Here is a 27495-nt window from a genome sequence, read left to right as displayed (position 1 = left end):
TCCATATATAGTTAGTTGCACTAACTATATATCGCGCACCCGCAATCCACTGCTGATGATGTCACATATTACATCATTCATGACATGGTCAGTGACATCACTGATGACATCACTGATGACATCACTGATGACAACATCCAGTGACTGTATGTTTCTGTAAAGTTAAAATATGTCTTACATATTGAAGAATGAGTGGAAGTATAAGTGTCTGGACGAAGGATTTAGTAGGTGCATGACTGAATGTATGAGTGAGTGATTAAATGTGTCTCACTGAGTGCATGGGTTAGTGACTAAACTGTCTTAATTTGTGCATCATTATGTCTGTTGTTCTGTAAACTGCTGCATGTGTTGATCAGTAGCTATATGAGTAACTATATGGGTTATTGATTGATTGTCCAAGTATTTGTATGGGAGACTGAGTGTGTGTGTGGCTGGCTGGGAGGTGTGTGACTCTGTGCAGATCAATGTGTACTTGTATCAATGATTGTATAAGAGAGTAAGTATGTGTTAGTATATGTTTGAAAATGTAAGGTGCTCTATGTTTAACTGTATAGATTAGAAAATGGAAGTGTGATTGATTCTTTACAGGACTGACTAGGTGTGTGAGTAACTCCATGGATGAGTGGCAGAGTGTGAGTGTCTGTATAGGTGTATGAGTGCATATGATAGTGTTGTAAAGATGAGTGATTGTATGTATGAATGATTGTATGGGTGAATGAGTGAATGTGTGTGTAGACATAGGAATCAGTGAGTGTGTATGTAGTAACTAGTATTGGTGTGTCAATGGTTTCAAAAATTATACTCTGTATTTAACACTGGGTGTAACAGAGGTTATATTAAAATGTGAGGAGATGCATTGTATTGTCACATGAATGATATCATCAGTGATGTGGTCATTGATGTCAAATGAGATGTCATCAGTATTGTCATCAGTGATGTCATTTGAGATGTCATCAGTGATGTCACTGACCATGTCATGAATGATGTAATATGTGACATCATCAGCAGTGGATTGCGGGTGCGCGATATATAGTTAGTGCAACTAACTATATATGGAATTTCAATGGTTTTGTGTGAGTAAAATAAGGTTTTGTAAATGCTAATTCCTAACTATATATGGTCTATAACCTATGGTTTTTTCAGTGAATTTTCAAGGTTTTGTAAATGCTAATTCCTAACTATATATGGTCTATAACCTATGGTTTTTTCAGTGAATTTCATTGGTTTTTTAAAAGCTAATATCTATACCTGTAAAATGTATTCTTCTTTAAATCCAAAAATATATTTTATATGTTTATTAATAACTTTTTTTTTTAATATTTTTTTTTTCTTCGTTCCCGCTTCGCGAATCGGGAAGCTTCCCGTTAGCTGACCTTGATGCCGCGAAATAGACCGCGAGCATATAAACGTTTCTTTACCGCAACTGCCGCGTTAGAAAACAACATCATCACGCCTCCCGTCCGCATGACGTTTCGCGTTGTCGTGTGATACGTCATATGACGTGCTACGTTAGCGAACTGGTACGCTTACCGAGTCGCAAAGCACAGGTTTCTGGAAGCAAACCGGGAGGCCCTGCAAAGCGCGTAACGTAAACACAGCAGGTCATGTGACTTGGTAATAACACTTTTCATTGGTTCATTTCACTTTTGGTTTCCTAATGATGTAAGAAGCTTCCCGTTAGCTCAATTTGATGCCGCGACCCGGTCCGCGAACCGGTAAACGTTCCGTTAGCGCAACTGCCACGTTAGAAATCATTATCGTGACGCGTCGCGGAAGCGTGACGTATCACGTTGTCGTGTAATGCGTCTTATGACGCGCCGCGTTAGCGCACCCGGAAGTGCTCCTGGGCGCGGACCGATGCGCGAAACGCAGCTCCCCGGAAGCGATCCACGGCGCGTCGCGTAAGCGCGACGTATCGCGTTACCGCGTAATGCGTCTTATGACGTACCGCGTTAGCGCACCCGGAAGTGCTCCGGGGCGCGGACCAAGGCGCGAAGCGCAGCGACCCGGAAGCTATCCGGGGCGTGTTCCGCAGCGCGTAACATAAGCGTGAGAGGTCATGTGACTTGTTAATAACACTTTTCATTGGTTCATTTCACTTTTGGTTTCATAATGTTGTTAGGCTTGGTCATGTGACCTAAAAATAACACTTTTCATTGGTTTAGAACTATTTTTTTTTCTCAAATGATGAAAACCCCTCCTTCTTTTTACCTCATTCTTACTTTCTATTTCCAGAGAGCAAGACCTATTTTTCACAATGGCTTCTGTAATAGCTGCAGCTGGTGCTTCTCAGCAACCACCACCACCACCACCACCAAAAGGACCACCACCAACACTGGACTTTGGTAGAGAGGAAGATAATGAGGACGAAGAGGAGGAGGAGGAGGAAGAGCAAGTAAGGCAGTTCCTGCCAGAAACACCAAGGCAGAGCCATATTAAAGACCACTACATATGGCAATTCTTTAAAATTCCACCTGGACAAAAGAAGGTCAATGCACCCCAGGTGTCTTGTTTGATTTGCAAAAATATACTTTCTCGTGGCAACCCCAACAAGAAATACAGCTTTGGCAATCATACAATGATTCGCCACATGGAGCGATGGCATCCCAATAATCTTTCCCAAGCACAAGTAAGGGATCTTGCTGCCAACCCCCCAGATGTCATCCCCAGCACCAACAGGGGTCAAAGCTCATTCGCCGGACCAGAAGGCCGAGAAATAATCCCCAATATTCAAGCTCCTTTTGCACACTACAAAATAGTTTGTATATATTGTGGAGGAACTATTGCTTATGGAGAGAAGAGTATTACTTTGATTAACCGAGCTGGAGAAAATCATAAATGCTACAAGATGAGAAAACAATGAATCCTTTTTATTTTTTTTTGCTCCTGTTGAGACATGTTCTAACCCTGCTTTTTTGTTATTTCCCCCTTACAAAACACAAAAAAAACACAAAATAGTTTTCAAAAATCCAAAAAAAAATCAAAAAATTGTTCAGAAAATTCATTAAAAAAAAAAAAAAAAAGAAAAAGAATAAAAAAACAGTTCTTTTCAGAACTACCTTCCATTTATAACAAAATTGCCAAAATGTTTATACCCTGTCTTTCTTTTCTCCTCATAGTACGCTCCTCCGACCGCTTCCCGGTACGCGTACCGGGCGCTACCCACGCAAAAAAAACAAAAAATATTTTTGTTTTTTTGCCCCGCGGGGCCCTTTTAAAGCCTCCACATTGACGCCGCCTCACGTACCAACGTATTTTCTCCGCATTTTACACCCTATGCCGCATAACAGGTCATGTGACTTGTTTATAAAACTTTTCATTGGTTCATTTTACTTTTGGTTTCCTAATGATGGAAGGCATGATCATGTGACCTAAAAACAACACTTTTCATAGGATGAAAACTTTTTTTTTTCCCCAAACGATGAAAGCCCCACCTTGTTTCTGGATGTTTCAGACTGAAGCTGGCGTCAGCATGAAAGCACCACCATCTCGTAGCTCAGTCGTGGTCATTCCGCGAGCAATCATGGCAGCCGCTCCCCACCAGAAGCCTGCAGGAGTCGGAGCCCCCAAAACTTTTGATGAATTCTCAAGGCGGAGGGGACGCTTTCGAGAATGGGGTCCAAGACCTAGCAGACAAGCGTCCCATTTCCAAGGTCTCCCAGGGCCATTTCAGTGGACCAGGCCCAAAAAGGAAACAGCCTGCCGCCATTTTGAGAGTCCTGTGACAGCCGCCTATCGCTGCACCGCAAGAGTGGGCGCAACTCAGCTGAATTGCGGCTTTTGACACAGTGGACCAAAAACGGACGGAATGGCAACTGAAACGGTAAAGGGGCGCCCCACTACAACAGATGACACTCCACCTGGACAGGCCCGTTCACCGCCTCCCCCGGGGCGCCCCGCGCCGTTATTCGGAGCAGCATTGTAGGATACCAAAACCAGTGCGGCAACTTACTGGACATCACCTTGGTGCCATCGTTCTGCTGCCTTGGAACTATTCGCGCAACAGTTTGCTACTGATGACCCACCCCCCGCGACGCCCCATGCCGTTATTTGCTGGGTGGCAACTTACTAGACATCACTTTAGTGTCATCTAGATTTCAGCGCGTTCTGCTGCCTTGGAACTATTCGCACAACAGTTTGCTACTGATGACCCACCCCCCGCGACGCCCCACGCCGGAAATCTGGACGTTGTGCTGCGTTGGGACTATTCGCACAGCCGACCGCTACTTCGTTGTTTTTCCCTAAAAATGTTTATATGTTATTACTATTTTTGTTTTCTTGTATATATTTATAAATTATTAAAGTTTTATAATCTTACTACTTTGTCGGAGTGCTATATATTTTTAATGTGACACATAATTGTAAAAACTTTGATGTACAAAGAGTCATCCCTGGAATCTTCCGCTTCACGCTCGGTCCCCTCCCCAATCACAATACAGGATGGTTTTCAGATAATAGCAACGCTTCTGCTGTGACGGATCTCATCGAGTGTGGGCCTTGATCTACTATAACTCCTTTGAAGAGGGGTGATTCTTTACAGCTGTGGCCATAAACTACATCTGCAGGGCTAGCTGATACCCTAGGACCAGCCTGGACAATCGGACACAGAGGAAAAGGAGTATCAGAGGGTGCGGTAGTGAATAGGGCGAAAGGGAGGTGTCGGGCGGGCACAGGGTGTGATTCTCAGGGAAGAGCAGCGCAGATGGGGGAGGTTTATTACCCATGCATAAGACAGAGAGCGGGGGTGACCACTGCCTGGGGGAGATGCTTGCGAGGGTGGGGAGCCATGCTAAGGATCGACAGCGTGCACAGAGTGGGTCTGGTCAAGGCATCTAAAATGGCTGCCGTGCACGACAAAAGTGTGGCATTTGAAAAAAGACAAGATGGCGCAGACAATGTTTTTCAACACTTCCTGATTTCCTTCGAATCGAACGTTAACAGACGTTGGGGCATATTACCAAAGTTAAGCGATATTTATCCCTAACGATGCTTAGCAACGATTTTTTTACCGTCAGAAATTATCGCAGATAAACCTTGCTATTATCAAGGTTTATCGGAAATACGATAAAAAACGACCGCAATGCATTAATATCGCTGAAAACTCAGCGATATTCATGCATTACCGAGCTAATGCTCTTAGCCATGTTATCCACCTCCCATTGGATAACATGGCTAAGAACTGCTCAGGGCAGGTGGTAGCTTTTGGAGATATTCGCGCTTATCTCGAATATTTCCAAAAGTTGATAATAGGAGATAGCGATGTTAGCGACTGTTTCCAGTCGCTAACATCTTGGCATGCCCACTTTGCATGTCATTAGTGATAAATATCACTCACATGCAAAGTGGGGCCCAAGATGGTCGCTATCTTCTACTAGCCGTCGCTAACTGGTGTTAGCAACAGCTAGGTAATACACATATAATTTTATCTTGTTTCTGAACGTTAATTTCTCAAAATGCACTGAAGCACATATATTGAGACCTAGCAAAGGCACATCGGGCTACCAGTCCCTACAATTTTGCCAAGTTTCATGCAAATCCATTCAGCTGTTCGATCCTACCGAGAGACAAGATGGCGGCCGCTACTGACTGTTTGGAATGTTTACAGACACCGGAGAGCCAATCAGCTTCGCTTCGCAAAGCTCCGTAACGCGAAAAGTACGCGGTGCGCTGTTACAGATATATATCTTTTTTTGAACGTTAATTTCTCAAAATCCACTGGAGCACATATATTGAGATCTAGCAAAGGCACATCGGGCTACCAGTCCCTACAATTTTGCCAAGTTTCGTGCAAATCCATTCAGCTGTTCGATTATTATTATTTTTATTTTTTTTTGCCCCGCGGGGCCCTTTTAAAACCTCCACATCAAACCTAGGGGGTGAGCGACAATGTACTATGCCCCCTTATGGTCATTTGCCCCTTCGCTTTGGCCTCCTCTTGTCTCTCGATCCTACCGAGAGACAAGATGGCGGCCGCTACGGACTGTTTGGAATGTTGACAGACGCCGGAGAACCAATCAGCTTCGCTTCACAAAGCTCCGTTGCGCGAAAAGTACGCGTACTGGAGCGCTGCCCGGTCCGCTGTTACAGATATATATCTTTTTTTAAACGTTAATTTCTCAAAATCCACTGCAGCACATATATTGAGACCTACAAAAGGCACATCGGGCTACCAGTCCCTACAATTTTGCCAAGTTTCGTGCAAATCCATTCAGCCGTTCGGGCTAAAAGTGAGGCCAACCGCCCTATGGAAAACTCAATGTTAAAAACACGTTTTGGGACCCCCCTTTTTTCTCGGCCCCCCCTTGACGACCCCCCCCCAAATTTTCAAGGGATGCCCAGAAACAAAATGTGCCATTTTCCTGAAAATTTCAGCCAATTCCGTCCACAAACGCCAAAGTTATTAGACATAGAATTTTCAAAAAACCCATAGAGAAAAAATCCTAACTATATATACCTACTGGCGACCGCCAGTAGGTAATATATATATATATATATATATATATATATATATATATATATATATATATATATTCACTGAAAAAACCATAGGTTATAGACCATATATAGTTAGGAATTAGCATTTAAAAAACCTTATTTTACTCACACAAAACCATTGAAATTCCATATATAGTTAGTTGCACTAACTATATATCGCGCACCTGCAATCCACTGCTGATCATGTCACATATTACATCATTCATGACATGGTCAGTGACATCACTGATGACATCACTGATGACATCTCAAATGACATCACTGATGACATCACTGATGACAACATCCAGTGACTGTATGTTTCTGTAAAGTTAAAATATGTCTTACATATTGAAGAATGAGTGGATGTATAAGTGTCTGGATGAAGGATTTAGTAGGTGCGTGACTGACTGTATGAGTGAGTGATTAAATGTGTCTCACTGAATGCCTGGGTTAGTGACTAAACTGTCTTAATTTGTGCATCATTATGTCTGTTGTTCTGTAAACTGCTGCATGTGTTGATCATTAGCTATACGAGAGGCTATATGTGTTATTAATTGGTTGCCCAAGTATTTCTATGGGAGATTGAGTTTGTGTGGGGGTGGCTGGAAGGTGTGTGACTCTATGCATAGATGTGTGAACAGTTTATTCACTAGGTGTATGAGTTCAAGAGTGCATGTGGAAACAGCTACATGGCCAGTTGACTGTGTGCATGAGTGTATTGATGAGTGAATGGATATCTCAATGCTACATGTCATAGTAAGTACATATGTAAAACACAGTACATGTGAGAGTTGGCATATATAAATAACTGTGCATGAGAGCCACCGAATGAGTGAGTGGTTGTATCGATCATTGTGAACTTGTATCAGGGATTGTATAAGAGAGTAAATATGTGTTAGTATATGTTTCAATAAGTAAGGTGTGTTTAACTGTATAGTTGAAGCAATGGAGATGAGATTGTTTCTTTGCATGACTGACTGGGTGTGTGAGTAACTCCATGGATGAGTGGCAGTGTGTGAGTGTCTGTATACACTGAGTGTATCTAAGGTTATATTAGAGTCTGAAGAGGTTTATCGTATTAGCACAAGAATGATGTCAAATGAGATGTCATCAGTGATGTCATCAGTGATGTCATTTGAGATGTCATCAGTGATGTCATCAGTGATGTCACTGACCATGTCATGAATGATGTAATATGTGACATGATCAGCAGTGGATTGCAGGTGCGCGATATATAGTTAGTGCAACTAACTATATATGGAATTTCAATGGTTTTGTGTGAGTAAAATAAGGTTTTTTAAATGCTAATTCCTAACTATATATGGTTTATAACCTATGGTTTTTTCAGTGAATTTTCAAGGTTTTGTAAATGCTAATTCCTAACTATATATGGTCTATAACCTATGGTTTTTTCAGTGAATTTCAATGGTTTTTTAATAGCAAATATCATAAGCTGTCGAATGTCAAGTACGTGGTAAGTGAAAACATTTTCGTGTTTATGCACACTGATCTGCTTTGAATGGTGCCCCCCCCCCTCATTTCTATTAGGAGTACTCTCTCTTTGCAGATAGTGAAAGGTAGTTAACGCAGGTCTTTGCCCCCATTGTAATCCGTCGTGCCTGCTTCTCTCTCCATTTGATTGATTGTTATCCAAGTATTTACTGTTTTAGAATTAGTTCTCTTTGGTTCATTCTCTATTTACAAACAAACACAGAGTCGCAATACTCTGTTTAGTCTTTGCAGATAACGAAAAATCGTGTAAAAAAAAAAGAAAAGGAATCGAGCAAAATCAGTAGGCCACTAATGGGATCTCTTTTTGACCTCGCTAAAATAGAAACATTAGGAACAACCCCTCATGACAAATACAAAACTAGTGAGATGAACTGAACTCCACACAATGATGGCTGCAAAACAGCTCGGCTCCGCCACCCACCCCGCCCAAAATAACGATAAAGAACGGCTGCCATGATTGGTTGCGGAATGACCACGACGGAGCTACGAAATGGTGCTGCTCTCATGCTAACCCCAGCTTCAGTCTGAAACATCCAGAAACACTGTAGACTACCAATTCGATCAGTTCCGGTAGCGCCCCAATGTAACCCGGTAGAGAAGAACTAGCTCTCCCCTCTTTGACTGATGGTTCTTGTTGCCTGTCCCTTCTGTTGTCATTTAACAGAACTATTTAGCCTGCTGAAAGGGGTTGTGTTCCGACCGCTGGTTGGTGGAGACATTTTGACTATATTCTGTACCTGCGTTGTCGCGTAATGCGTCATATGACGCGCCGCGTTAGCGCATCCGGTGTTCCATGTTCCAACGTCCCCCGTGGCTGAGCGTCCCCCCCCTGTTTGTGCGCATGCGTACAGACATTGCGCATGCGCAGTGACGTTTCCATGACGTTTCACTACGTATGTTATAATTCATTGTACCCCCTTATCTGCGCACATTCGTCGCAGGCCAATCACATTTCAGAATCACGGTCCATCCAATCATATCGCAGGCTTACGTTTACTTTCACTTATATTTAACCAATCATCTAATTCTGTTGTGTATATAATCCCACGACGTTGTTCGTGAAATTCTTTTTAAGCTGTTCAGCGGTGAGTCTTTCCTCTGCTCTTGTGTTTTGCTGCTTTATATTTGTTCTTGGTATTGTGGTTGTTCTGTATTAAATGTTCCTTTTAGTAATTGCTCCTTCTTTTTTTAAAATGTTGTCATTGCTCTAGTGATTCTTATAGTAAATTTTTAGTTATTAAATGTTCCTTTTAGTAGTGCGCATATAGAATTATTGATCGACGTCTGTGTGTTCTTGTCGGCGTCTAAAAGCCATGTTCCTTTTACTAATGCGCCACATACCGAAATGTTCCTTTTACTAATGCGCCACACGTCTGTGTTTTCTTGTCGGCGGCTAAAACCCATTTCACTTTTTCTAATGCGCCACATACCGAAATGTAGAATTATTTTTCGACGTTTTTCGATGGCAGCCAGCATAATAGTAGATTTCTGCATGTATGTCCGCCATGTTCCCCTTTGTTACTTGTAATAGTTTTTGCTGTAAAACTCCAAACTTTACTGTGTTTAAGTTATATTCCTCACAAATAGGAAATAAATGTTGTGCATGTGCTTGCATTTGCTATCTGCTTATGGAATTCTATGGACCCCACCCATATTTTTTTCTTAAACTGTGACGCATTGAGTTACTCTTCGGAATGGCGCCTTTTTGGTATCAGCGAATGCCTAACCAGTGGTAGAGAACGGTGCACGATTTTAGCCTTGACTGTAAACGCTAGTGTCCTCCAGAGTCTCTTCCAAGGCGTGCTCTAGGTCTAATTGTGGTGGGCGTGTGCGTGCTCTATCGTTTATGTGGCCCCATCACGGTTTTTAGTTACTGTGTTTAAGTTATATTCCTCACAAATTGGAAATAAATGTCGTGCATGTGCTTGCATTTCCTATCTGCTTACGGAATTCTATGGACCCCACCCCAAATTTTTTTTTTTAAATGTGACGCATCGAGTTACTCTTCGGAATGGCGCCTTGACTGTAAACGCTGGTGTCCTCCAGAGTCTCTTCCAAGGCGTGCTCTAGGCCTAATTGTGGTGGGCGTGTGCGTGCTCTATCGTTTATGTGGCCCCATCACGGTTTTTAGTTACTGTGTTTAAGTTATATTCCTCACAAATTGGAAATAAACGTCGTGCATGTGCTTGCATTTCCTATCTGCTTACGGAATTCTATGGACCCCACCCCAAATTTTTTTTTTTAAATGTGACGCATCGAGTTACTCTTCGGAATGGCGCCTTGACTGTAAATGCTGGTGTCCTCCAGAGTCTCTTCCAAGGCGTGCTCTAGGCCTAATTGTGGTGGGCGTGTGCGTGCTCTATCGTTTATGTGGCCCCATCACGGTTTTTAGTTACTGTGTTTAAGTTATATTCCTCACAAATTGGAAATAAATGTCGTGCATGTGCTTGCATTTCCTATCTGCTTACGGAATTCTATGGACCCCACCCCAAATTTTTTTTTTAAATGTGACGCATCGAGTTACTCTTCGGAATGGCGCCTTGACTGTAAACGCTGGTGTCCTCCAGAGTCTCTTCCAAGGCGTGCTCTAGGCCTAATTGTGGTGGGCGTGTGCGTGCTCTATCGTTTATGTGGCCCCATCACGGTTTTTAGTTACTGTGTTTAAGTTATATTCCTCACAAATTGGAAATAAACGTCGTGCATGTGCTTGCATTTCCTATCTGCTTACGGAATTCTATGGACCCCACCCCAAATTTTTTTTTTTAAATGTGACGCATCGAGTTACTCTTCGGAATGGCGCCTTGACTGTAAACGCTGGTGTCCTCCAGAGTCTCTTCCAAGGCGTGCTCTAGGCCTAATTGTGGTGGGCGTGTGCGTGCTCTATCGTTTATGTGGCCCCATCACGGTTTTTAGTTACTGTGTTTAAGTTATATTCCTCACAAATTGGAAATAAATGTCGTGCATGTGCTTGCATTTCCTATCTGCTTACGGAATTCTATGGACCCCACCCCAAATTTTTTTTTTAAATGTGACGCATCGAGTTACTCTTCGGAATGGCGCCTTGACTGTAAACGCTGGTGTCCTCCAGAGTCTCTTCCAAGGCGTGCTCTAGGCCTAATTGTGGTGGGCGTGTGCGTGCTCTATCGTTTATGCGGCCCCATCACGGTTTTTAGTTACTGTGTTTAAGTTATATTCCTCACAAATTTGAAATAAATGTCGTGCATGTGCTTGCATTTCCTATCTGCTTTCGGAATTCTATGGACCCCACCCCAAATTTTTTTTTTAAATGTGACGCATCGAGTTACTCTTCGGAATGGCGCCTTGACTGTAAACGCTGGTGTCCTCCAGAGTCTCTTCCAAGGCGTGCTCTAGGCCTAATTGTGGTGGGCGTGTGCGTGCTCTATCGTTTATGTGGCCCCATCACGGTTTTTAGTTACTGTGTTTAAGTTATATTCCTCACAAATTGGAAATAAATGTCGTGCATGTGCTTGCATTTCCTATCTGCTTACGGAATTCTATGGACCCCACCCCAAATTTTTTTTTTTAAATGTGACGCATCGAGTTACTCTTCGGAATGGCGCCTTGACTGTAAACGCTGGTGTCCTCCAGAGTCTCTTCCAAGGCGTGCTCTAGGCCTAATTGTGGTGGGCGTGTGCGTGCTCTATCGTTTATGTGGCCCCATCACGGTTTTTAGTTACTGTGTTTAAGTTATATTCCTCACAAATTGGAAATAAATGTCGTGCATGTGCTTGCATTTCCTATCTGCTTACGGAATTCTATGGACCCCCACCCCAAATTTTTTTTTTTAAATGTGACGCATCGAGTTACTCTTCGGAATGGCGCCTTGACTGTAAACGCTGGTGTCCTCCAGAGTCTCTTCCAAGGCGTGCTCTAGGCCTAATTGTGGTGGGCGTGTGCGTGCTCTATCGTTTATGTGGCCCCATCACGGTTTTTAGTTATTAAATGTTCCTTTTAGTAGTGCGCATATTGAATTATTGATCGACGTCTGTGTTTTCTTGTCGGCTGCTAAAACCCATTTCACTTTTTCTAATGCGCCACATACCGAAATGTAGAGTTATTTTTCGACGTTTTTCGATGGCAGCCAGCATAATAGTAGATTTCTGCATGTAGGTCCGCCATGTTCCCCTTTGTTACTTGTAATAGTTTTTGCTGTAAAACTCCAAACTTTACTGTGTTTAAGTTATATTCCTCACAAATAGGAAATAAATGTTGTGCATGTGCTTGCATTTGCTATCTGCTTATGGAATTCTATGGACCCCACCCCAAATTTTTTTTTTTAAATGTGACGCATCGAGTTACTCTTCGGAATGGCGCCTTGACTGTAAACGCTGGTGTCCTCCAGAGTCTCTTCCAAGGCGTGCTCTAGGCCTAATTGTGGTGGGCGTGTGCGTGCTCTATCGTTTATGTGGCCCCATCACGGTTTTTAGTTACTGTGTTTAAGTTATATTCCTCACAAATTGGAAATAAACGTCGTGCATGTGCTTGCATTTCCTATCTGCTTACGGAATTCTATGGACCCCACCCCAAATTTTTTTTTTAAATGTGACGCATCGAGTTACTCTTCGGAATGGCGCCTTGACTGTAAACGCTGGTGTCCTCCAGAGTCTCTTCCAAGGCGTGCTCTAGGCCTAATTGTGGTGGGCGTGTGCGTGCTCTATCGTTTATGTGGCCCCATCACGGTGTTTAGTTACTGTGTTTAAGTTATATTCCTCACAAATTGGAAATAAATGTCGTGCATGTGCTTGCATTTCCTATCTGCTTACGGAATTCTATGGACCCCACCCCAAATTTTTTTTTTAAATGTGACGCATCGAGTTACTCTTCGGAATGGCGCCTTGACTGTAAACGCTGGTGTCCTCCAGAGTCTCTTCCAAGGCGTGCTCTAGGCCTAATTGTGGTGGGCGTGTGCGTGCTCTATCGTTTATGTGGCCCCATCACGGTTTTTAGTTACTGTGTTTAAGTTATATTCCTCACAAATTGGAAATAAACGTCGTGCATGTGCTTGCATTTCCTATCTGCTTACGGAATTCTATGGACCCCACCCCAAATTTTTTTTTTTAAATGTGACGCATCGAGTTACTCTTCGGAATGGCGCCTTGACTGTAAACGCTGGTGTCCTCCAGAGTCTCTTCCAAGGCGTGCTCTAGGCCTAATTGTGGTGGGCGTGTGCGTGCTCTATCGTTTATGTGGCCCCATCACGGTTTTTAGTTACTGTGTTTAAGTTATATTCCTCACAAATTTGAAATAAATGTCGTGCATGTGCTTGCATTTCCTATCTGCTTTCGGAATTCTATGGACCCCACCCCAAATTTTTTTTTTTAAATGTGACGCATCGAGTTACTCTTCGGAATGGCGCCTTGACTGTAAACGCTGGTGTCCTCCAGAGTCTCTTCCAAGGCGTGCTCTAGGCCTAATTGTGGTGGGCGTGTGCGTGCTCTATCGTTTATGTGGCCCCATCACGGTTTTTAGTTACTGTGTTTAAGTTATATTCCTCACAAATTGGAAATAAATGTCGTGCATGTGCTTGCATTTCCTATCTGCTTACGGAATTCTATGGACCCCACCCCAATTTTTTTTTTTTAAATGTGACGCATCGAGTTACTCTTCGGAATGGCGCCTTGACTGTAAACGCTGGTGTCCTCCAGAGTCTCTTCCAAGGCGTGCTCTAGGCCTAATTGTGGTGGGCGTGTGCGTGCTCTATCGTTTATGTGGCCCCATCACGGTTTTTAGTTACTGTGTTTAAGTTATATTCCTCACAAATTTGAAATAAATGTCGTGCATGTGCTTGCATTTCCTATCTGCTTTCGGAATTCTATGGACCCCACCCCAAATTTTTTTTTTAAATGTGACGCATCGAGTTACTCTTCGGAATGGCGCCTTGACTGTAAACGCTGGTGTCCTCCAGAGTCTCTTCCAAGGCGTGCTCTAGGCCTAATTGTGGTGGGCGTGTGCGTGCTCTATCGTTTATGTGGCCCCATCACGGTTTTTAGTTACTGTGTTTAAGTTATATTCCTCACAAATTGGAAATAAATGTCGTGCATGTGCTTGCATTTCCTATCTGCTTACGGAATTCTATGGACCCCACCCCAAATTTTTTTTTTTAAATGTGACGCATCGAGTTACTCTTCGGAATGGCGCCTTGACTGTAAACGCTGGTGTCCTCCAGAGTCTCTTCCAAGGCGTGCTCTAGGCCTAATTGTGGTGGGCGTGTGCGTGCTCTATCGTTTATGTGGCCCCATCACGGTTTTTAGTTACTGTGTTTAAGTTATATTCCTCACAAATTGGAAATAAATGTCGTGCATGTGCTTGCATTTCCTATCTGCTTACGGAATTCTATGGACCCCACCCCAAATTTTTTTTTTTAAATGTGACGCATCGAGTTACTCTTCGGAATGGCGCCTTGACTGTAAACGCTGGTGTCCTCCAGAGTCTCTTCCAAGGCGTGCTCTAGGCCTAATTGTGGTGGGCGTGTGCGTGCTCTATCGTTTATGTGGCCCCATCACGGTTTTTAGTTATTAAATGTTCCTTTTAGTAGTGCGCATATTGAATTATTGATCGACGTCTGTGTTTTCTTGTCGGCTGCTAAAACCCATTTCACTTTTTCTAATGCGCCACATACCGAAATGTAGAGTTATTTTTCGACGTTTTTCGATGGCAGCCAGCATAATAGTAGATTTCTGCATGTAGGTCCGCCATGTTCCCCTTTGTTACTTGTAATAGTTTTTGCTGTAAAACTCCAAACTTTACTGTGTTTAAGTTATATTCCTCACAAATAGGAAATAAATGTTGTGCATGTGCTTGCATTTGCTATCTGCTTATGGAATTCTATGGACCCGACCCATATTTTTTTCTTAAACTGTGACGCATTGAGTTACTCTTCGGAATGGCGCCTTTTTGGTATCAGCGAATGCCTAACCAGTGGTAGAGAACGGTGCACGATTTTAGCCTTGACTGTAAACGCTAGTGTCCTCCAGAGTCTCTTCCAAGGCGTGCTCTAGGCCTAATTGTGGTGGGCGTGTGCGTGCTGTGTCTTTTCTCTGCTGCACTGTCGTACTCTCTAGATATGTGGCCTAACGCCCAGAGCTGGCATCAAAGTCACGTAACTAAAAAACTAGTTGCATTCCAAATGCTACAAGTGTCACATTCTCAAAATTTAAAACAATTGGCTTTGCAAATATCAAAGCTATCCATGTAGCTTTTTTAAAAAGCAAGACATAATTGAATTATTTGTCATTCACAAGACCAATAGGTCCATATTTTCTAATGCGAGACCTATTGCATTACCACTGCTTGTTTGAAAATGCAGCCATCAAAAAATATCAAATAATATTGTGCTTTGCGTCTGCTTGCATTGCATTTGTTCAACTTTAATTCTATTTACCCCACCAATGTGTGAATTATTTAAAAACGGTGACGCATCTAGGTATTTTTGAAAATGGCGTCTGACCATTCCTTCTCAAACGACTTTTTCTGTTAACCACCTCATGTGTCTGGTCTGTGATTAATGATGTTTATGGAAGTGTTTTAATCAAGTATTAGTTGTTGATCACACCTTCATTGTGCAACGTTTGTAATATGTGAGACAACATTAATAATTGTGATTTTTTTCTGTTGCCTAGGTCACACTCGCAGCCCTGCTGACAGTATAACAGTCACCGCCCTGCTTACAGTCTGCTATCCAAACCTTGTTTGGCGTCTGTTCCACTTCAGTGTGTATTCTATCTCTTCCTTGTTTTCAATAAGCTTTCTCTGAGCACGGCAAACGGCTCTTGTGTACCTTGTAGTTGGTGAGTGCATTTTACATTGTAATCTCACCCTGATATTTAAGCCCATTAATTTATTTTTCTGAGTATTCTTCGAAGTTTTATCGATTGACTTAAGTGGTTCAATGAGCTGTCAATGTAAATTATGTCCTGGTGTCAGCATAATGTTCGAAAATGAATTTGTTTTAGAACAAATCTATTGAAACCTCATTTCGTGAGCTCTAATTTGATTCTCTCTGAATGTCATTATTGCTATCATCATCCTTATAAATGTACTCCGTATTGAAGCAGTATGCTGTCTTATGATTAGAAGTCATTTCCATAGCCATAGTGAAAGTAACGTTTCCTTAGCACACTGTAATGATACTGAAACCTTCTTTTTGTAGCATTCCTTCTAATTTGCCTCTATTTTTTAGCTTTGAGATAAAATGATGTTGTGTTATTAGCCGTTTAATGTCGTAGAAAGTGTTTGACATTCATATTCCTTTTTAAAAAATCGAAGATATCTCTTTCTGTTGATCACATTTTCTTGTACTGTAAAGTCAGACATCTTTTATGATGCCATTTTCCCTTTATCATCTCCTTAATGGTTTTGTATTTTTTTAAAGTTCACAGTGTATGGCATCTATTGATGTTATCATTTGTACATGCTCGATGTTTTGATGGTTTCATTTTATTTTAATGTCGTCCCCATGCTGTTTATGCATAATGGAAATAATTTTTTTTGTCTTTTTAGTGGTAATTGAAATGGATCCCTTAAAGTTCAATCAGGTTTTGGCATATTTGAGCCGTAATGTGTATCCAGTTGATTTCACCAAGGTTGATAAGCATGCATTGCGTCGAATGTCCAAAAACTTCGTATGTGAAGGTATCTTATTTTGTAATGTTAATTCTCAATGCTCGAAAGTGTGTATAATATGTGCTGTATTGCTTGTTGACTTTGCATTTCTATAGTGCTTGTTTGGTCAATCTTGGTTTTTGTTTCTTATTCCTTGTCGTTAGATGGACATTTGTTCCATATATTGAAGGATGTGAAGAGAAAAGTTGTTGTTGGTGCTGAAGCTGCTCGAAATATATTTCATGAATTTCATTCTTCGACATTTGGTGGTCATTCCGGTATTAATAAGACACAGCGAAGCATCAGTGCCCGTTTTTTTTGGCCAGATATGTCAACTCATATCAAAGAATGGGTGAGTGTTATTGTATCCTGTAATTTCAATTTCTAATGTTGAATGTAAATCTTCTTTATTTTTTCCTTTTTTTTGGTACTATGATCTGCTGTAATGTGAGCGTTTTTTTATAATCAGACATCATGTTTAACTGGGCATCGCAATTATGTATTTGCAGATTAAACTTTGTGATGCATGTCAAAAGGAACAAGTCAAGTCAAAAACCACTTTATTCGATTTTGTTAAAAATCATAAAAGCATACTACAACAATATAAAATCATTCCAATATAGAATCATTCCAATTACACATTTCGCAATTTCATATAACACAATGTAGTTAAAAACACATTTTATAAAAATTCCAAATTGTACAATTCAATTTTAAAAAGGTCATAAAAACTTATGTGCAAAAGAGCCAGATATATTTTAAATCATCCCAGTCCCCGTTGTTGGGCTAGGGCTTTCCTCCTCCTAATTCGAACTGCAGCCACAAGATAATTTGCCACACTAAACATTACTAAGGGAGAGTCAAGCATTTGTAAGAACAAAAAAGCGGGTTTTGCTTGCATGAACGCTTTCTCTTTTAGTAAAGGTAACAAATACTTTCTCCTTGGAACTTGATAAAATGGGCAAAACAACACAAGATGTATGTTGTCTTGTATGGAAAAATTATCACATTCACATACTGGTGCATCCTCAAGTTTGCACCAACTATGTCTATCACTGAGTACCAAGTATATCTGGTTGAACCTAAACTTAACCAGGAGCCATCTATGAAATGGGATATTAACTAAAGTAAGGTACGGTTGGATGGCAATACATGTAAGAGTCATATAATGTGCTCTGACCGTAGGTTTTAATAACTGGAGTTGTTCTCTCTCCAAAGACTTGAGTCTGCAAAAATTCTCTTTGACCCAAGCTAGGTCAGCTTTTTTTAAACCAAGCGGGGAGGAGAAAATCTCCGGACGTCCAAGTTCTTTCGAGCACTTATTAATGTAAGCCAGCCAAGCAATATCTTTATGTTTATCCAATTTAAGACAGTCCAACAAAATTTTGTGGTTAAGACTTAAGTTGTTGTTGGTCCAAACTCTTATCCATAATAGAATAGGAGCCATGGAGAGGATATCTGTGATATAACTAACTCCAAGCTCCTGATGGACAGCGAAAGTGGCTGTTGATAAGGGGAGTCCTAGCACAGAACATAAAAACTTATTGACCTCTGTTTGAATGGTTTCAATTTTTACATAACCCCATAATCCAGCTCCATATCTCGCTATAGCTAATGATTTTGCCCTATACAAGGCCAAAAGTGCACCACTAGGTTTCCCCCCCAATCTCCTTGCAAAACTTAAGATTGCATTTATAGAACTCCTTACAGCTTTGGTCTTTGCTACTACCTGAGGGGTCCAGCTACCCTTGGTATCAAAGATTACTCCGAGGTAAGTGAACACTTTAACATTGCTGATCACTTCCCCTTTGCAGTAAAAGGATTTGGTGTTATTCTTTGCTGCCCCAAAGACCATGACATGGGATTTAGCGTTGTTAACTACAAGGTCAAGAGAGGACATAAAGTCACTAAATGCATTAAGAAGTCTCTGGAGGCCCAAATGTGTCCTAGCTATTAAAGCAGCATCATCCGCGTACAGGAGCACTGGGATGTGAGTGTCTCCTGCACGTGGAGTGTCCACAGATGAAGCCAAAAGAGTATTTTCCAGAGAATTTATGTACAATGTGAACAGCATAGGAGCAAGGATGCAACCTTGTCGCACACCCCTGCCTGATTTAAACCACGCTGTACGATGCCCCTCTTGATCCATTCTAATGGAAGCCTTAAGGTCTTTATGGAGTTCAGCCAAAAAATGAACCAGAGGGGGGTCCAATCCCATCTGTAACAGCATGCCCCACAACTTAGCTCTGTTCACTAAATCGAACGCTGTAGACAGGTCCATGTATGCAACAAAAATAGTCCCTTTTTTAGCCTTCGTATATTTAGCAATTATCATGTTCAAGTTCAGACATTGGTCCTCTGTCCCTCTGCCTGACCGGAAACCATACTGGGCATTGGACAAGATGTTATTTTCTGTGGACCATTTATTAATTTTCTCCAATAAGACTTTCCCCAAAATCTTCATGGAGGAATCCAACAGGGATATGGGGCGATAACATTTTGGGTCATTTCTTACTCCTTTTTTAAAAATTGGTACAATAATTGAACATGCCCAAGTTTTTGGAAAGCCCCCCTTAAGCACATTATTAAAAACATTCGTTAATACAGTTACCCATAGCTCTAGGTCTGATTTATATAAGTCCAATGGGACCCCGTCGGGTCCTGGTGCTTTGTTTTTGGCGGACCCAATTATAGCGACCTTGACATCATTTTCAGTAAAAACAACCACAGGTTGCAGATCAGTGTTACACGGTAAACAGAAGCTTTCATAAAGTAAATTGCTCCCATAAATACCTGAAAAATGGTTAAGCCAATCTGACTCCGGTATATTGGCCTCAAGGTCTGTGTTGCCTGTTTTAGCAAATATGGGGTTATTTACAATGGACCAAAATTTAGAGCTGTTTTTTAAGGTGGTGGAGTCCATTAAAACATCCCAGGCTTCTTCTTTGACAGCTTTTTTTCGTATTTTAACCGCCTCTGCATATTTTTTCCTCAGTTGAGCTATCACTTGCCTGTTTCTTGGGGAATGTTTTAGTGCAGCTATCAGTGCAGAGTGGGCTTTTGAGCAGGAATGGTCGAACCAGCCAGAGGCTGGAGCGGGTCCCCTTTTAGGGCTAAGGGTTAATTCTTTCTCCACCTTCAAGCAAATAGCCTCAAAAGCGGCAATAATATCTTTGTCCTCCCTAGCTGGGTCCCTGCAAATCTGAAATTCCACCGCCATTTCATGTTCAATGAGATTCAAAAAATCTTCAGGGCAAACTTTGCACCATTTTAAACGCCGCCCACTATCTTTACTCTTAATGTGTTTCACAGAAGTGGATAACAAGACCTCCTTCAACAATCCAAGTGATCAATCCAAGGAACAGCCATCTCTCATGAAGTGCCCCGAGTTAAAACCGATAAAAGTATGTTAAGAAAAGTCATACTTTATATTTGAAGGTCTATCCGCAGAATCATGTTTTGCTATTTCTTATTCCATACTTTTGCAATTGTTTTACTTGTAGGTGACTCGTGTATGGGAGCTTCTAGGAGTGGATTTGATGGGCCCCTTACCAACAACTCCTGCAGGATACAGATATATTTTAACTGCAACCGATTATTTATCGAAATGGGTTGAGGCATTCCCTTTAAAAACAAAGACTGCATCTGAAGTTGCTTTGAAACTTATGGAAATCTTTCTGCGCCATGGTAGTCCTGAAAGGATCCTCTCAGATCAAGGCCGGGAGTTTGTCAACGAGGTAAGCAAAGTATCTTTTTCTGACATTGTTGTCCTGTTTTCATGTTTTCTCATAGTTTATCTGATTTGTGATTTCTCTAGTTTGTCGTTTTGTAATCCTTGTGATTGTTAACTTGTATTGCACAATTTTTTTAGAAATTTTTGAACTTTTATTTTCAGGTTAATGCTAACATGTGTAAGCTGTTGAACATCAAACGGTCTGTAAGTGCACCCTATCATCCCCAGACAAATGGTTTAGATGAGCGTACAAATGTCAACATAAAAAGGTAATTGTAGCTTCATTTATTTAAATTGTTATATAGCGAGCAAAAGATCTTATAGTTATCTGATCGCTTTACAGAGAGAGGGATAGGGGCAACAGGGAGGTTACTACACTTCATAATGGATAGGGTGTGGTAATGAGAGGCTTAATAGGTTAGCAGTGGTGTATCCCAAAAATACCTCAATCAGGTAAGCCGTAAAATGATATTTCGAAAATTAATATGGAGCTGCAATCGATTTTATGTGTACTCTGGCTCTACGGATGATTTATGACATGTGCTCAAAATCACACAAACAAGGCGTTTATTTTTGTCACTTGTGCATACTTTGCTGTATCGTTTCGATATTGTGTCTCTTTTAAACGTCATTAACGTTTTTTTGTATGTTAAGTCTGTAATAATCACATATGTTTGTTGAAAAGAATGTCCAATAATGAATTTTTATTTTTAAAAAACACATAAGCAACATCGTGTTTCTTTGTACAGCACATTGACCAAGTACGTGAATGAGCACCAGACTGATTGGGATCGTTATTTGGACCATGTTTTGTTTTCATTACGATCGAAGCCGCATTCCACCACGAAATTTTCCCCCTTTCTACTGTACTTGGGTCGTGAACCAAAATTCCCTTGTGAGCTTGATGATGAGCAGGTATGAGATTTCCAAGAGTAGAAATAATATTGTTACTTGTTAATTGGTATGTGTGCAAAACTTGCTATGTAGTTTTTTAGTTTTCTTTCCACACTAAGTATTACTTATTTGTTAATAGATTGTGTTTATGAAGTCAACTTTTAGTTCTATGCAATTAAATATCATTTATTAATTTTTATGTTTCCTTTATTAGCAAGAGTATGTACTACCATCAGAAAGCGAATATTCCTCCATTGTTGCAGAAATGAAAATTAGAACAGCAGACTTGCATGAACAGGCAAAACAGAATATAGAGGTTGGCCAGGAAAGGCAGAAAGTCAAATTTAAAAAAAGACTTTGCAAGAAATATCAGCCATACATCTTTCAAAAAGGACAGTTAGTGTTATTGCAAAATACTAGGCGTTCCACCAGAAAAGGCGGCGTTTTGGAGCAGAGATTTTCAGGACCCTACACTGTTTCTGAAGTAAAAGGAAAGCGTGTAAAGCTAATGAATGCTAAAAACACAGTATTAAGTAGAACTTTTAATTTGGACATGTTGAGGCCTTACAATGTAAGCAATCCAGGTAATTTCTTGCTGTAGTACACTTCTTTCATTCTTCACCTACTAATCATGGTGCAGTTTTTTTATGTTTGTCTTAAAGTGATATGGACAGATTTGTTTTTGACACGATACTGTAATGAACAGATGAATTCAGTATCCTGAACAATTTTTATGTTTTTATTTGTTATAAGTACACGATATAGTACTGTGTTTATTGAACGAACTTGTTAGTAATGTATTCTAAAAAATGTTTCTGCAGGCACAATGAACAGTGATAGTTGGTCTTCTCAGCTTCCATCATGTTCTGCACCTCTCCGACTGTCACCATCAAGTTCCCAAGAATTGCAAAATGTCTCTCCTCCAAGCAACCTTTCATCATCGCCTGCAGGGCTCGCCCCGTCTCCATCACGGCTCGCCCCGTCTCCATCACGGCTCGCCCCGTCTCCATCACGGCTCGCCCCGTCTCCAGCACGGTTCGCAATGTCTCCAGCAGTGCTTGCACCATCTCCATCAATTTTCTCAGCAACTCCACCACACACTTCTGCGTCTACAGCACAGCTTACAATCTCTCCATCATGGCCTCCATCTCCTCTATCATTTGAGTGTGTTTTGAAGAAGCAAGTTCTCGATGTGTGGAATAAACCTATCACTGGAAGGTTGGAAGCAATAGTTTCAAGTTATAAACTATATGATTCTTCGTTTGCTACTTTGAAACCTAATGAATGGATATGTGACGAGGTATGTTTACTTTATAAAAAGTTTTAGTGTACGTACTGTACCTTTGTATGCTTGTGATTTTAGTGCAAGTCTTAATGGACAGTTTTTCTTCTTATACTTTTGAAGGTGATAGATGCTTATCTTTCAAGACTATGTATGCGAAGAGAAACGGTACTTTTCTTTGAAACAAAAAGTCATCAGATAACTTATTATTTTTACTCATTTTTAAAGTACATTTTCAGACAGTATTCTCACGTCATTATATTTCTTTAATATTTAGTGCTTATTGATGTCTTGCACAGTGGCTTCCTCTGTATTCAGTGGCAATTATCCATCATCTTCTTGCCGGGTAAATGCTGTTATGTCTTTCTTGCATCTGATTTGTTTTATCTGATAATTGTGTTATTCAATTTTGTGAGAATATTGAATATATTTATTTTGGTCTTTATTTCATAGCTTCCTATTTTTGAAAATGAGACTGTCCTGTGTCTCACCAATACGGGAATGCATTGGATACTAATTGTGAGTGGGAAATGTAATGATTTTATCTACAAGTGTTCTTCATGTAATAGATGTTATGCCTGATGTTTGTTAATTCATTAATCCCTCTGCTAGCATTTTCCTTCCACAATTTTTGAAATCTGAAATGGATGTAAAAAGACTTGAATGTCAATACTTGTTTTACATTCTATTTTTCTTTCCAGATAGTGAAACCTTTGTCCAAATTTTTATTTCTGTACGACTCCATCGTTGCTGATGTTGCAAGCTACCATCATCATTTATTAAATTGGAGGTAAGAGTATACTTAACTTGTTTTTGAAATCTGTGTAAATCTTGAAGTCTTGTTACACTGGGGAGTTATGTTTTTAAGATAGTAATTGTTCATTGTAGTTACATCTTGTATTTTTTTGTTGATAGAAGAAATATGAAAAATAACTCTTTGATATGTTTGTAAAGTGCTTTCCTACAGGCAATCGGTTGTAAAGATCATGACCAATGGGAGTTACTGGTAGAAAGTAACGTCAAGCAACAGGACAGCTACAATTGTGGTGTTTTTTGCATGCTGGTAATTTTGCTATACTGTTATCATCTATTTATGTTACCTTCTGTGGTTTTATGTTAAGCTATGCTTATTGGTGATAATGCAAGTGTATGTTGGTCTGTTTTTGACTACGTTTTTTAAGATTATTTTCACGATATGAATGTCGCTATTTTGTGAGCTTTGATTGATTTTTCCCCAATGTAAAACAGTAAATTGTTTTTACAGATTTACTAGGTTACATTCCCCTACTTTTCCAAATTTCATTTCCGGTGATGTTTGTTTAGTTTGCAGAATCGTACCTAAGTGGTTATCCTGTTCCGCATCAAGACATAATAAATGCTGCTTTTCTGGAGGATTACAGACTCTTTATTGCAATGAAGCTCATGGAGTTCTCAGGTTAGATGGAATTATTCAAGATTATTCAATTTTGAAATAAAACCGCTGTTTTTTTGGATTATGAACTGTACATTTTTTATGTATTAGATGTTTTTGGCTGTTTGCAATGAATCGAAGACTTATTATTGTTTTAAATGTCTCCCAACTGTAGATTGTTTATCACTTCTTTCAATATGTTCATTTAACAGTACCCCCGTTTCATGATGCATTGTTTCTCTTTATTTAATTTTAGATTCTGTCTTAGATCTCTGTGGTGCATGTAATTTTACCTCGTCTGGTTTGGACACCGTCCTATGCAATGAGTGCCGCCGATGGATTCATTTGAAATGCATCCAAGTTGACATGTCTTCGATGTCTTTTGATCGAGGTTTTGTTTGTATCAAATGTGTTTGAAAAAGCATGGTAACTATGTTACTTATCTTGTTTTTGCAAATCGGCTGTATATCACCATGGTCTGAAGTGTCGTCCTGTGCTCTTCTTGGTATGAAGGAAGTTAACTTCTTTACTGTTTGGCATCAGCGATATTTTGCTTCTATATCCATGAGTGAAAAATGGCGAGTGAATGTTGAAATATAAAATTGGTTGTACCTCACCCTTTAAGTACATTAAAATGCACATTTCCTAACTTGAAACCAACCGCCATTATCCACACTTGTTACTATGTGCTTTTAGGTATTTAAAGCAACCTATTTCCATCACTCATACGGTGCTTGCCTTATGTTCGATCCTATCTCTTAATAGCACTGTGGCTATCTGATTTTCCAAAAATCACCACGACTTCTTAGCAGCATGTTACCCCAAAATAATAATGATTTGAATTTTTAGTTGTCTGTGTGGTTGCAACACTGGAACAAATCTGATAGTCGTATGTTTTTCATGTGTTATGCAGTTCCTTACTGTTTACTGATTTTCAACTTATCTAACCCTGAAAATCTACCCTGAGAAGTCACTCTATTTGGTTGTCGCCCAAAATTTTCTACAACTATTTGGGTGATACCGAAAGATCTATGCCTGTGCTCCTTCCATACAAAGTCTATGCTTTGCAATTTTAGTTTCTACTTATCATTTTGGTACTGCAAAATTTATACTACGAATCACCTCTCAAGGAATACAATCTTTGTATCCCACTGATATACTAAGATTTTTTTTAACCATAAATTCTAATACATATTCTGTTACTACTTCAAATATACCGCATCACTTTCATTGTGATCAGTCCCTCTATTTACAGTTCACAAACCAGTCATGTTAAGCTGTGTGCAAAGAGTTCTTGTCAACAGTAGACATCTTTTTATGTCAATGACAGCACGCCAAGCAAATATCTCAAAAATTTATTTAAAACTCTTAAGCAATAAGATTCTTGAATAGGCATCCTGGTTGAAAATGTTGACGTTGAAATTGGTCATTTTTTCCCAGCTTTTATTTTCTGTTGTTAATTCACAACATAAATATGACAAAAGATCATATATTGTTTAATTAAAAATTTTTTACTCAAAGTCTGGGACAAAAACTAAACAAACTTGAAGTTATAGTTCGGTTACATTTAAAAATGTGTATCGTTTATAAATGCTACGTATACCATATTAAAACCACAAATATGACCTCTTTTCTAAATTTAGATATATTTAATGTCAGCCAATGTCCACTTGGTAGAGAAATGCCACATTTAATGTTAATCTTGTTATGAAATGTAGTTGATATGCAATGCTATAATTTAAAAAAAATAGGGATAATGATAGTTTGTTGCTCAAAATAATGTGTGTAACAGCACAGATATTACACATACATTGGTTTTTTTAAAACCTTTCAAGTTATGGTTTCCAATCAAACAGTACATTTGTGTATATACTTCTTATATCTTACATTGATTTTAGGGCAATTTTAATATACTATTGATGAATGTTATAATGCACCCATCATACCCGTAAACATGGGGAACTCTATAAATAAGGGTAGACACTGTTTGGCAACCAATGGATGCATTATGTAATGATCGTGTTGTCCTTGTATGGTAAATCTGAGATATTGCCTGTGTGCAGTGAGTGTGTAAGTAAGTGTCTGAGATCCTTGTCACAGCAGGGGCACTATGCGTTTTTCAGTGACCTTTTTAGGGTTATGAGGTCTTATAGTGATGTTATTGGCTTCATTTTTGGGGATTAGGAAGTATAGTGAGTATACTTCTCTACCCTGATGTACTAATGATACTAGGGTCTCTTCTTGACTCCGGTGAGAGTCTCCATGTAAAGTGCTTAATCCAATTCCACATGTTCCATTCAACTTGTTCCATGAAGACTAAACTTGTTCCATTCAACAATTCAAATAATTGTAAGTGGGATCTCCCACTATATTAACGAGGGGTTCTACCTCTGGAATAATCTATTTCCAAAGCCGGATGGCTCTTCTTGACCCCGGCGAGAGTCTTCATGTAATGTGCTTAATCCAATTCCTCATGTTCCATTCAACTCGTTCCATGAAGACTAAACTTGTTCCATTCAACAATCCAAATAATTGTAAGTGGGATCTCCCACTATATTAACGAGGGGTTCTACCTCTGGAATAATCTATTTCCAAAGCCGGATGGCTCTTCTTGACCCCGGCGAGAGTCTCCATGTAATGTGCTTAATCCAATTCCTCATGTTCCATTCAACTCGTTCCATGAAGACTAAACTTGTTCCATTCAACAATCCAAATAATTGTAAGTGGGATCTCCCACTATATTAACGAGGGGTTCTACCTCTGGAATAATCTATTTCCAAAGCCGGATGGCTCTTCTTGACCCCGGCGAGAGTCTCCATGTAATGTGCTTAATCCAATTCCTCATGTTCCATTCAACTCGTTCCATGAAGACTAAACTTGTTCCATTCAACAATCCAAATAATTGTAAGTGGGATCTCCCACTATATTAACGAGGGGTTCTACCTCTGGAATAATCTATTTCCAAAGCCGGATGGCTCTTCTTGACCCCGGCGAGAGTCTCCATGTAATGTGCTTAATCCAATTCCTCATGTTCCATTCAACTCGTTCCATGAAGACTAAACTTGTTCCATTCAACAATCCAAATAATTGTAAGTGGGATCTCCCACTATATTAACGAGGGGTTCTACCTCTGGAATAATCTATTTCCAAAGCCGGATGGCTCTTCTTGACCCCGGCGAGAGTCTCCATGTAATGTGCTTAATCCAATTCCTCATGTTCCATTCAACTCGTTCCATGAAGACTAAACTTGTCCCATTCAACAATCCAAATAATTGTAAGTGGGATCTCCCACTATATTAACGAGGGGTTCTACCTCTGGAATAATCTATTTCCAAAGCCGGATGGCTCTTCTTGACCCCGGCGAGAGTCTCCATGTAATGTGCTTAATCCAATTCCTCATGTTCCATTCAACTCGTTCCATGAAGACTAAACTTGTTCCATTCAACAATCCAAATAATTGTAAGTGGGATCTCCCACTATATTAACGAGGGGTTCTACCTCTGGAATAATCTATTTCCAAAGCCGGATGGCTCTTCTTGACCCCGGCGAGAGTCTTCATGTAAT

Source organism: Lissotriton helveticus, chromosome 4_1 (genome assembly GCF_964261635.1).
Source record: "Lissotriton helveticus chromosome 4_1, aLisHel1.1, whole genome shotgun sequence".
In the NCBI taxonomy this organism is placed as follows: Eukaryota; Metazoa; Chordata; class Amphibia; order Caudata; family Salamandridae; genus Lissotriton; species Lissotriton helveticus.
This window is presented reverse-complemented; position numbering follows the sequence as displayed.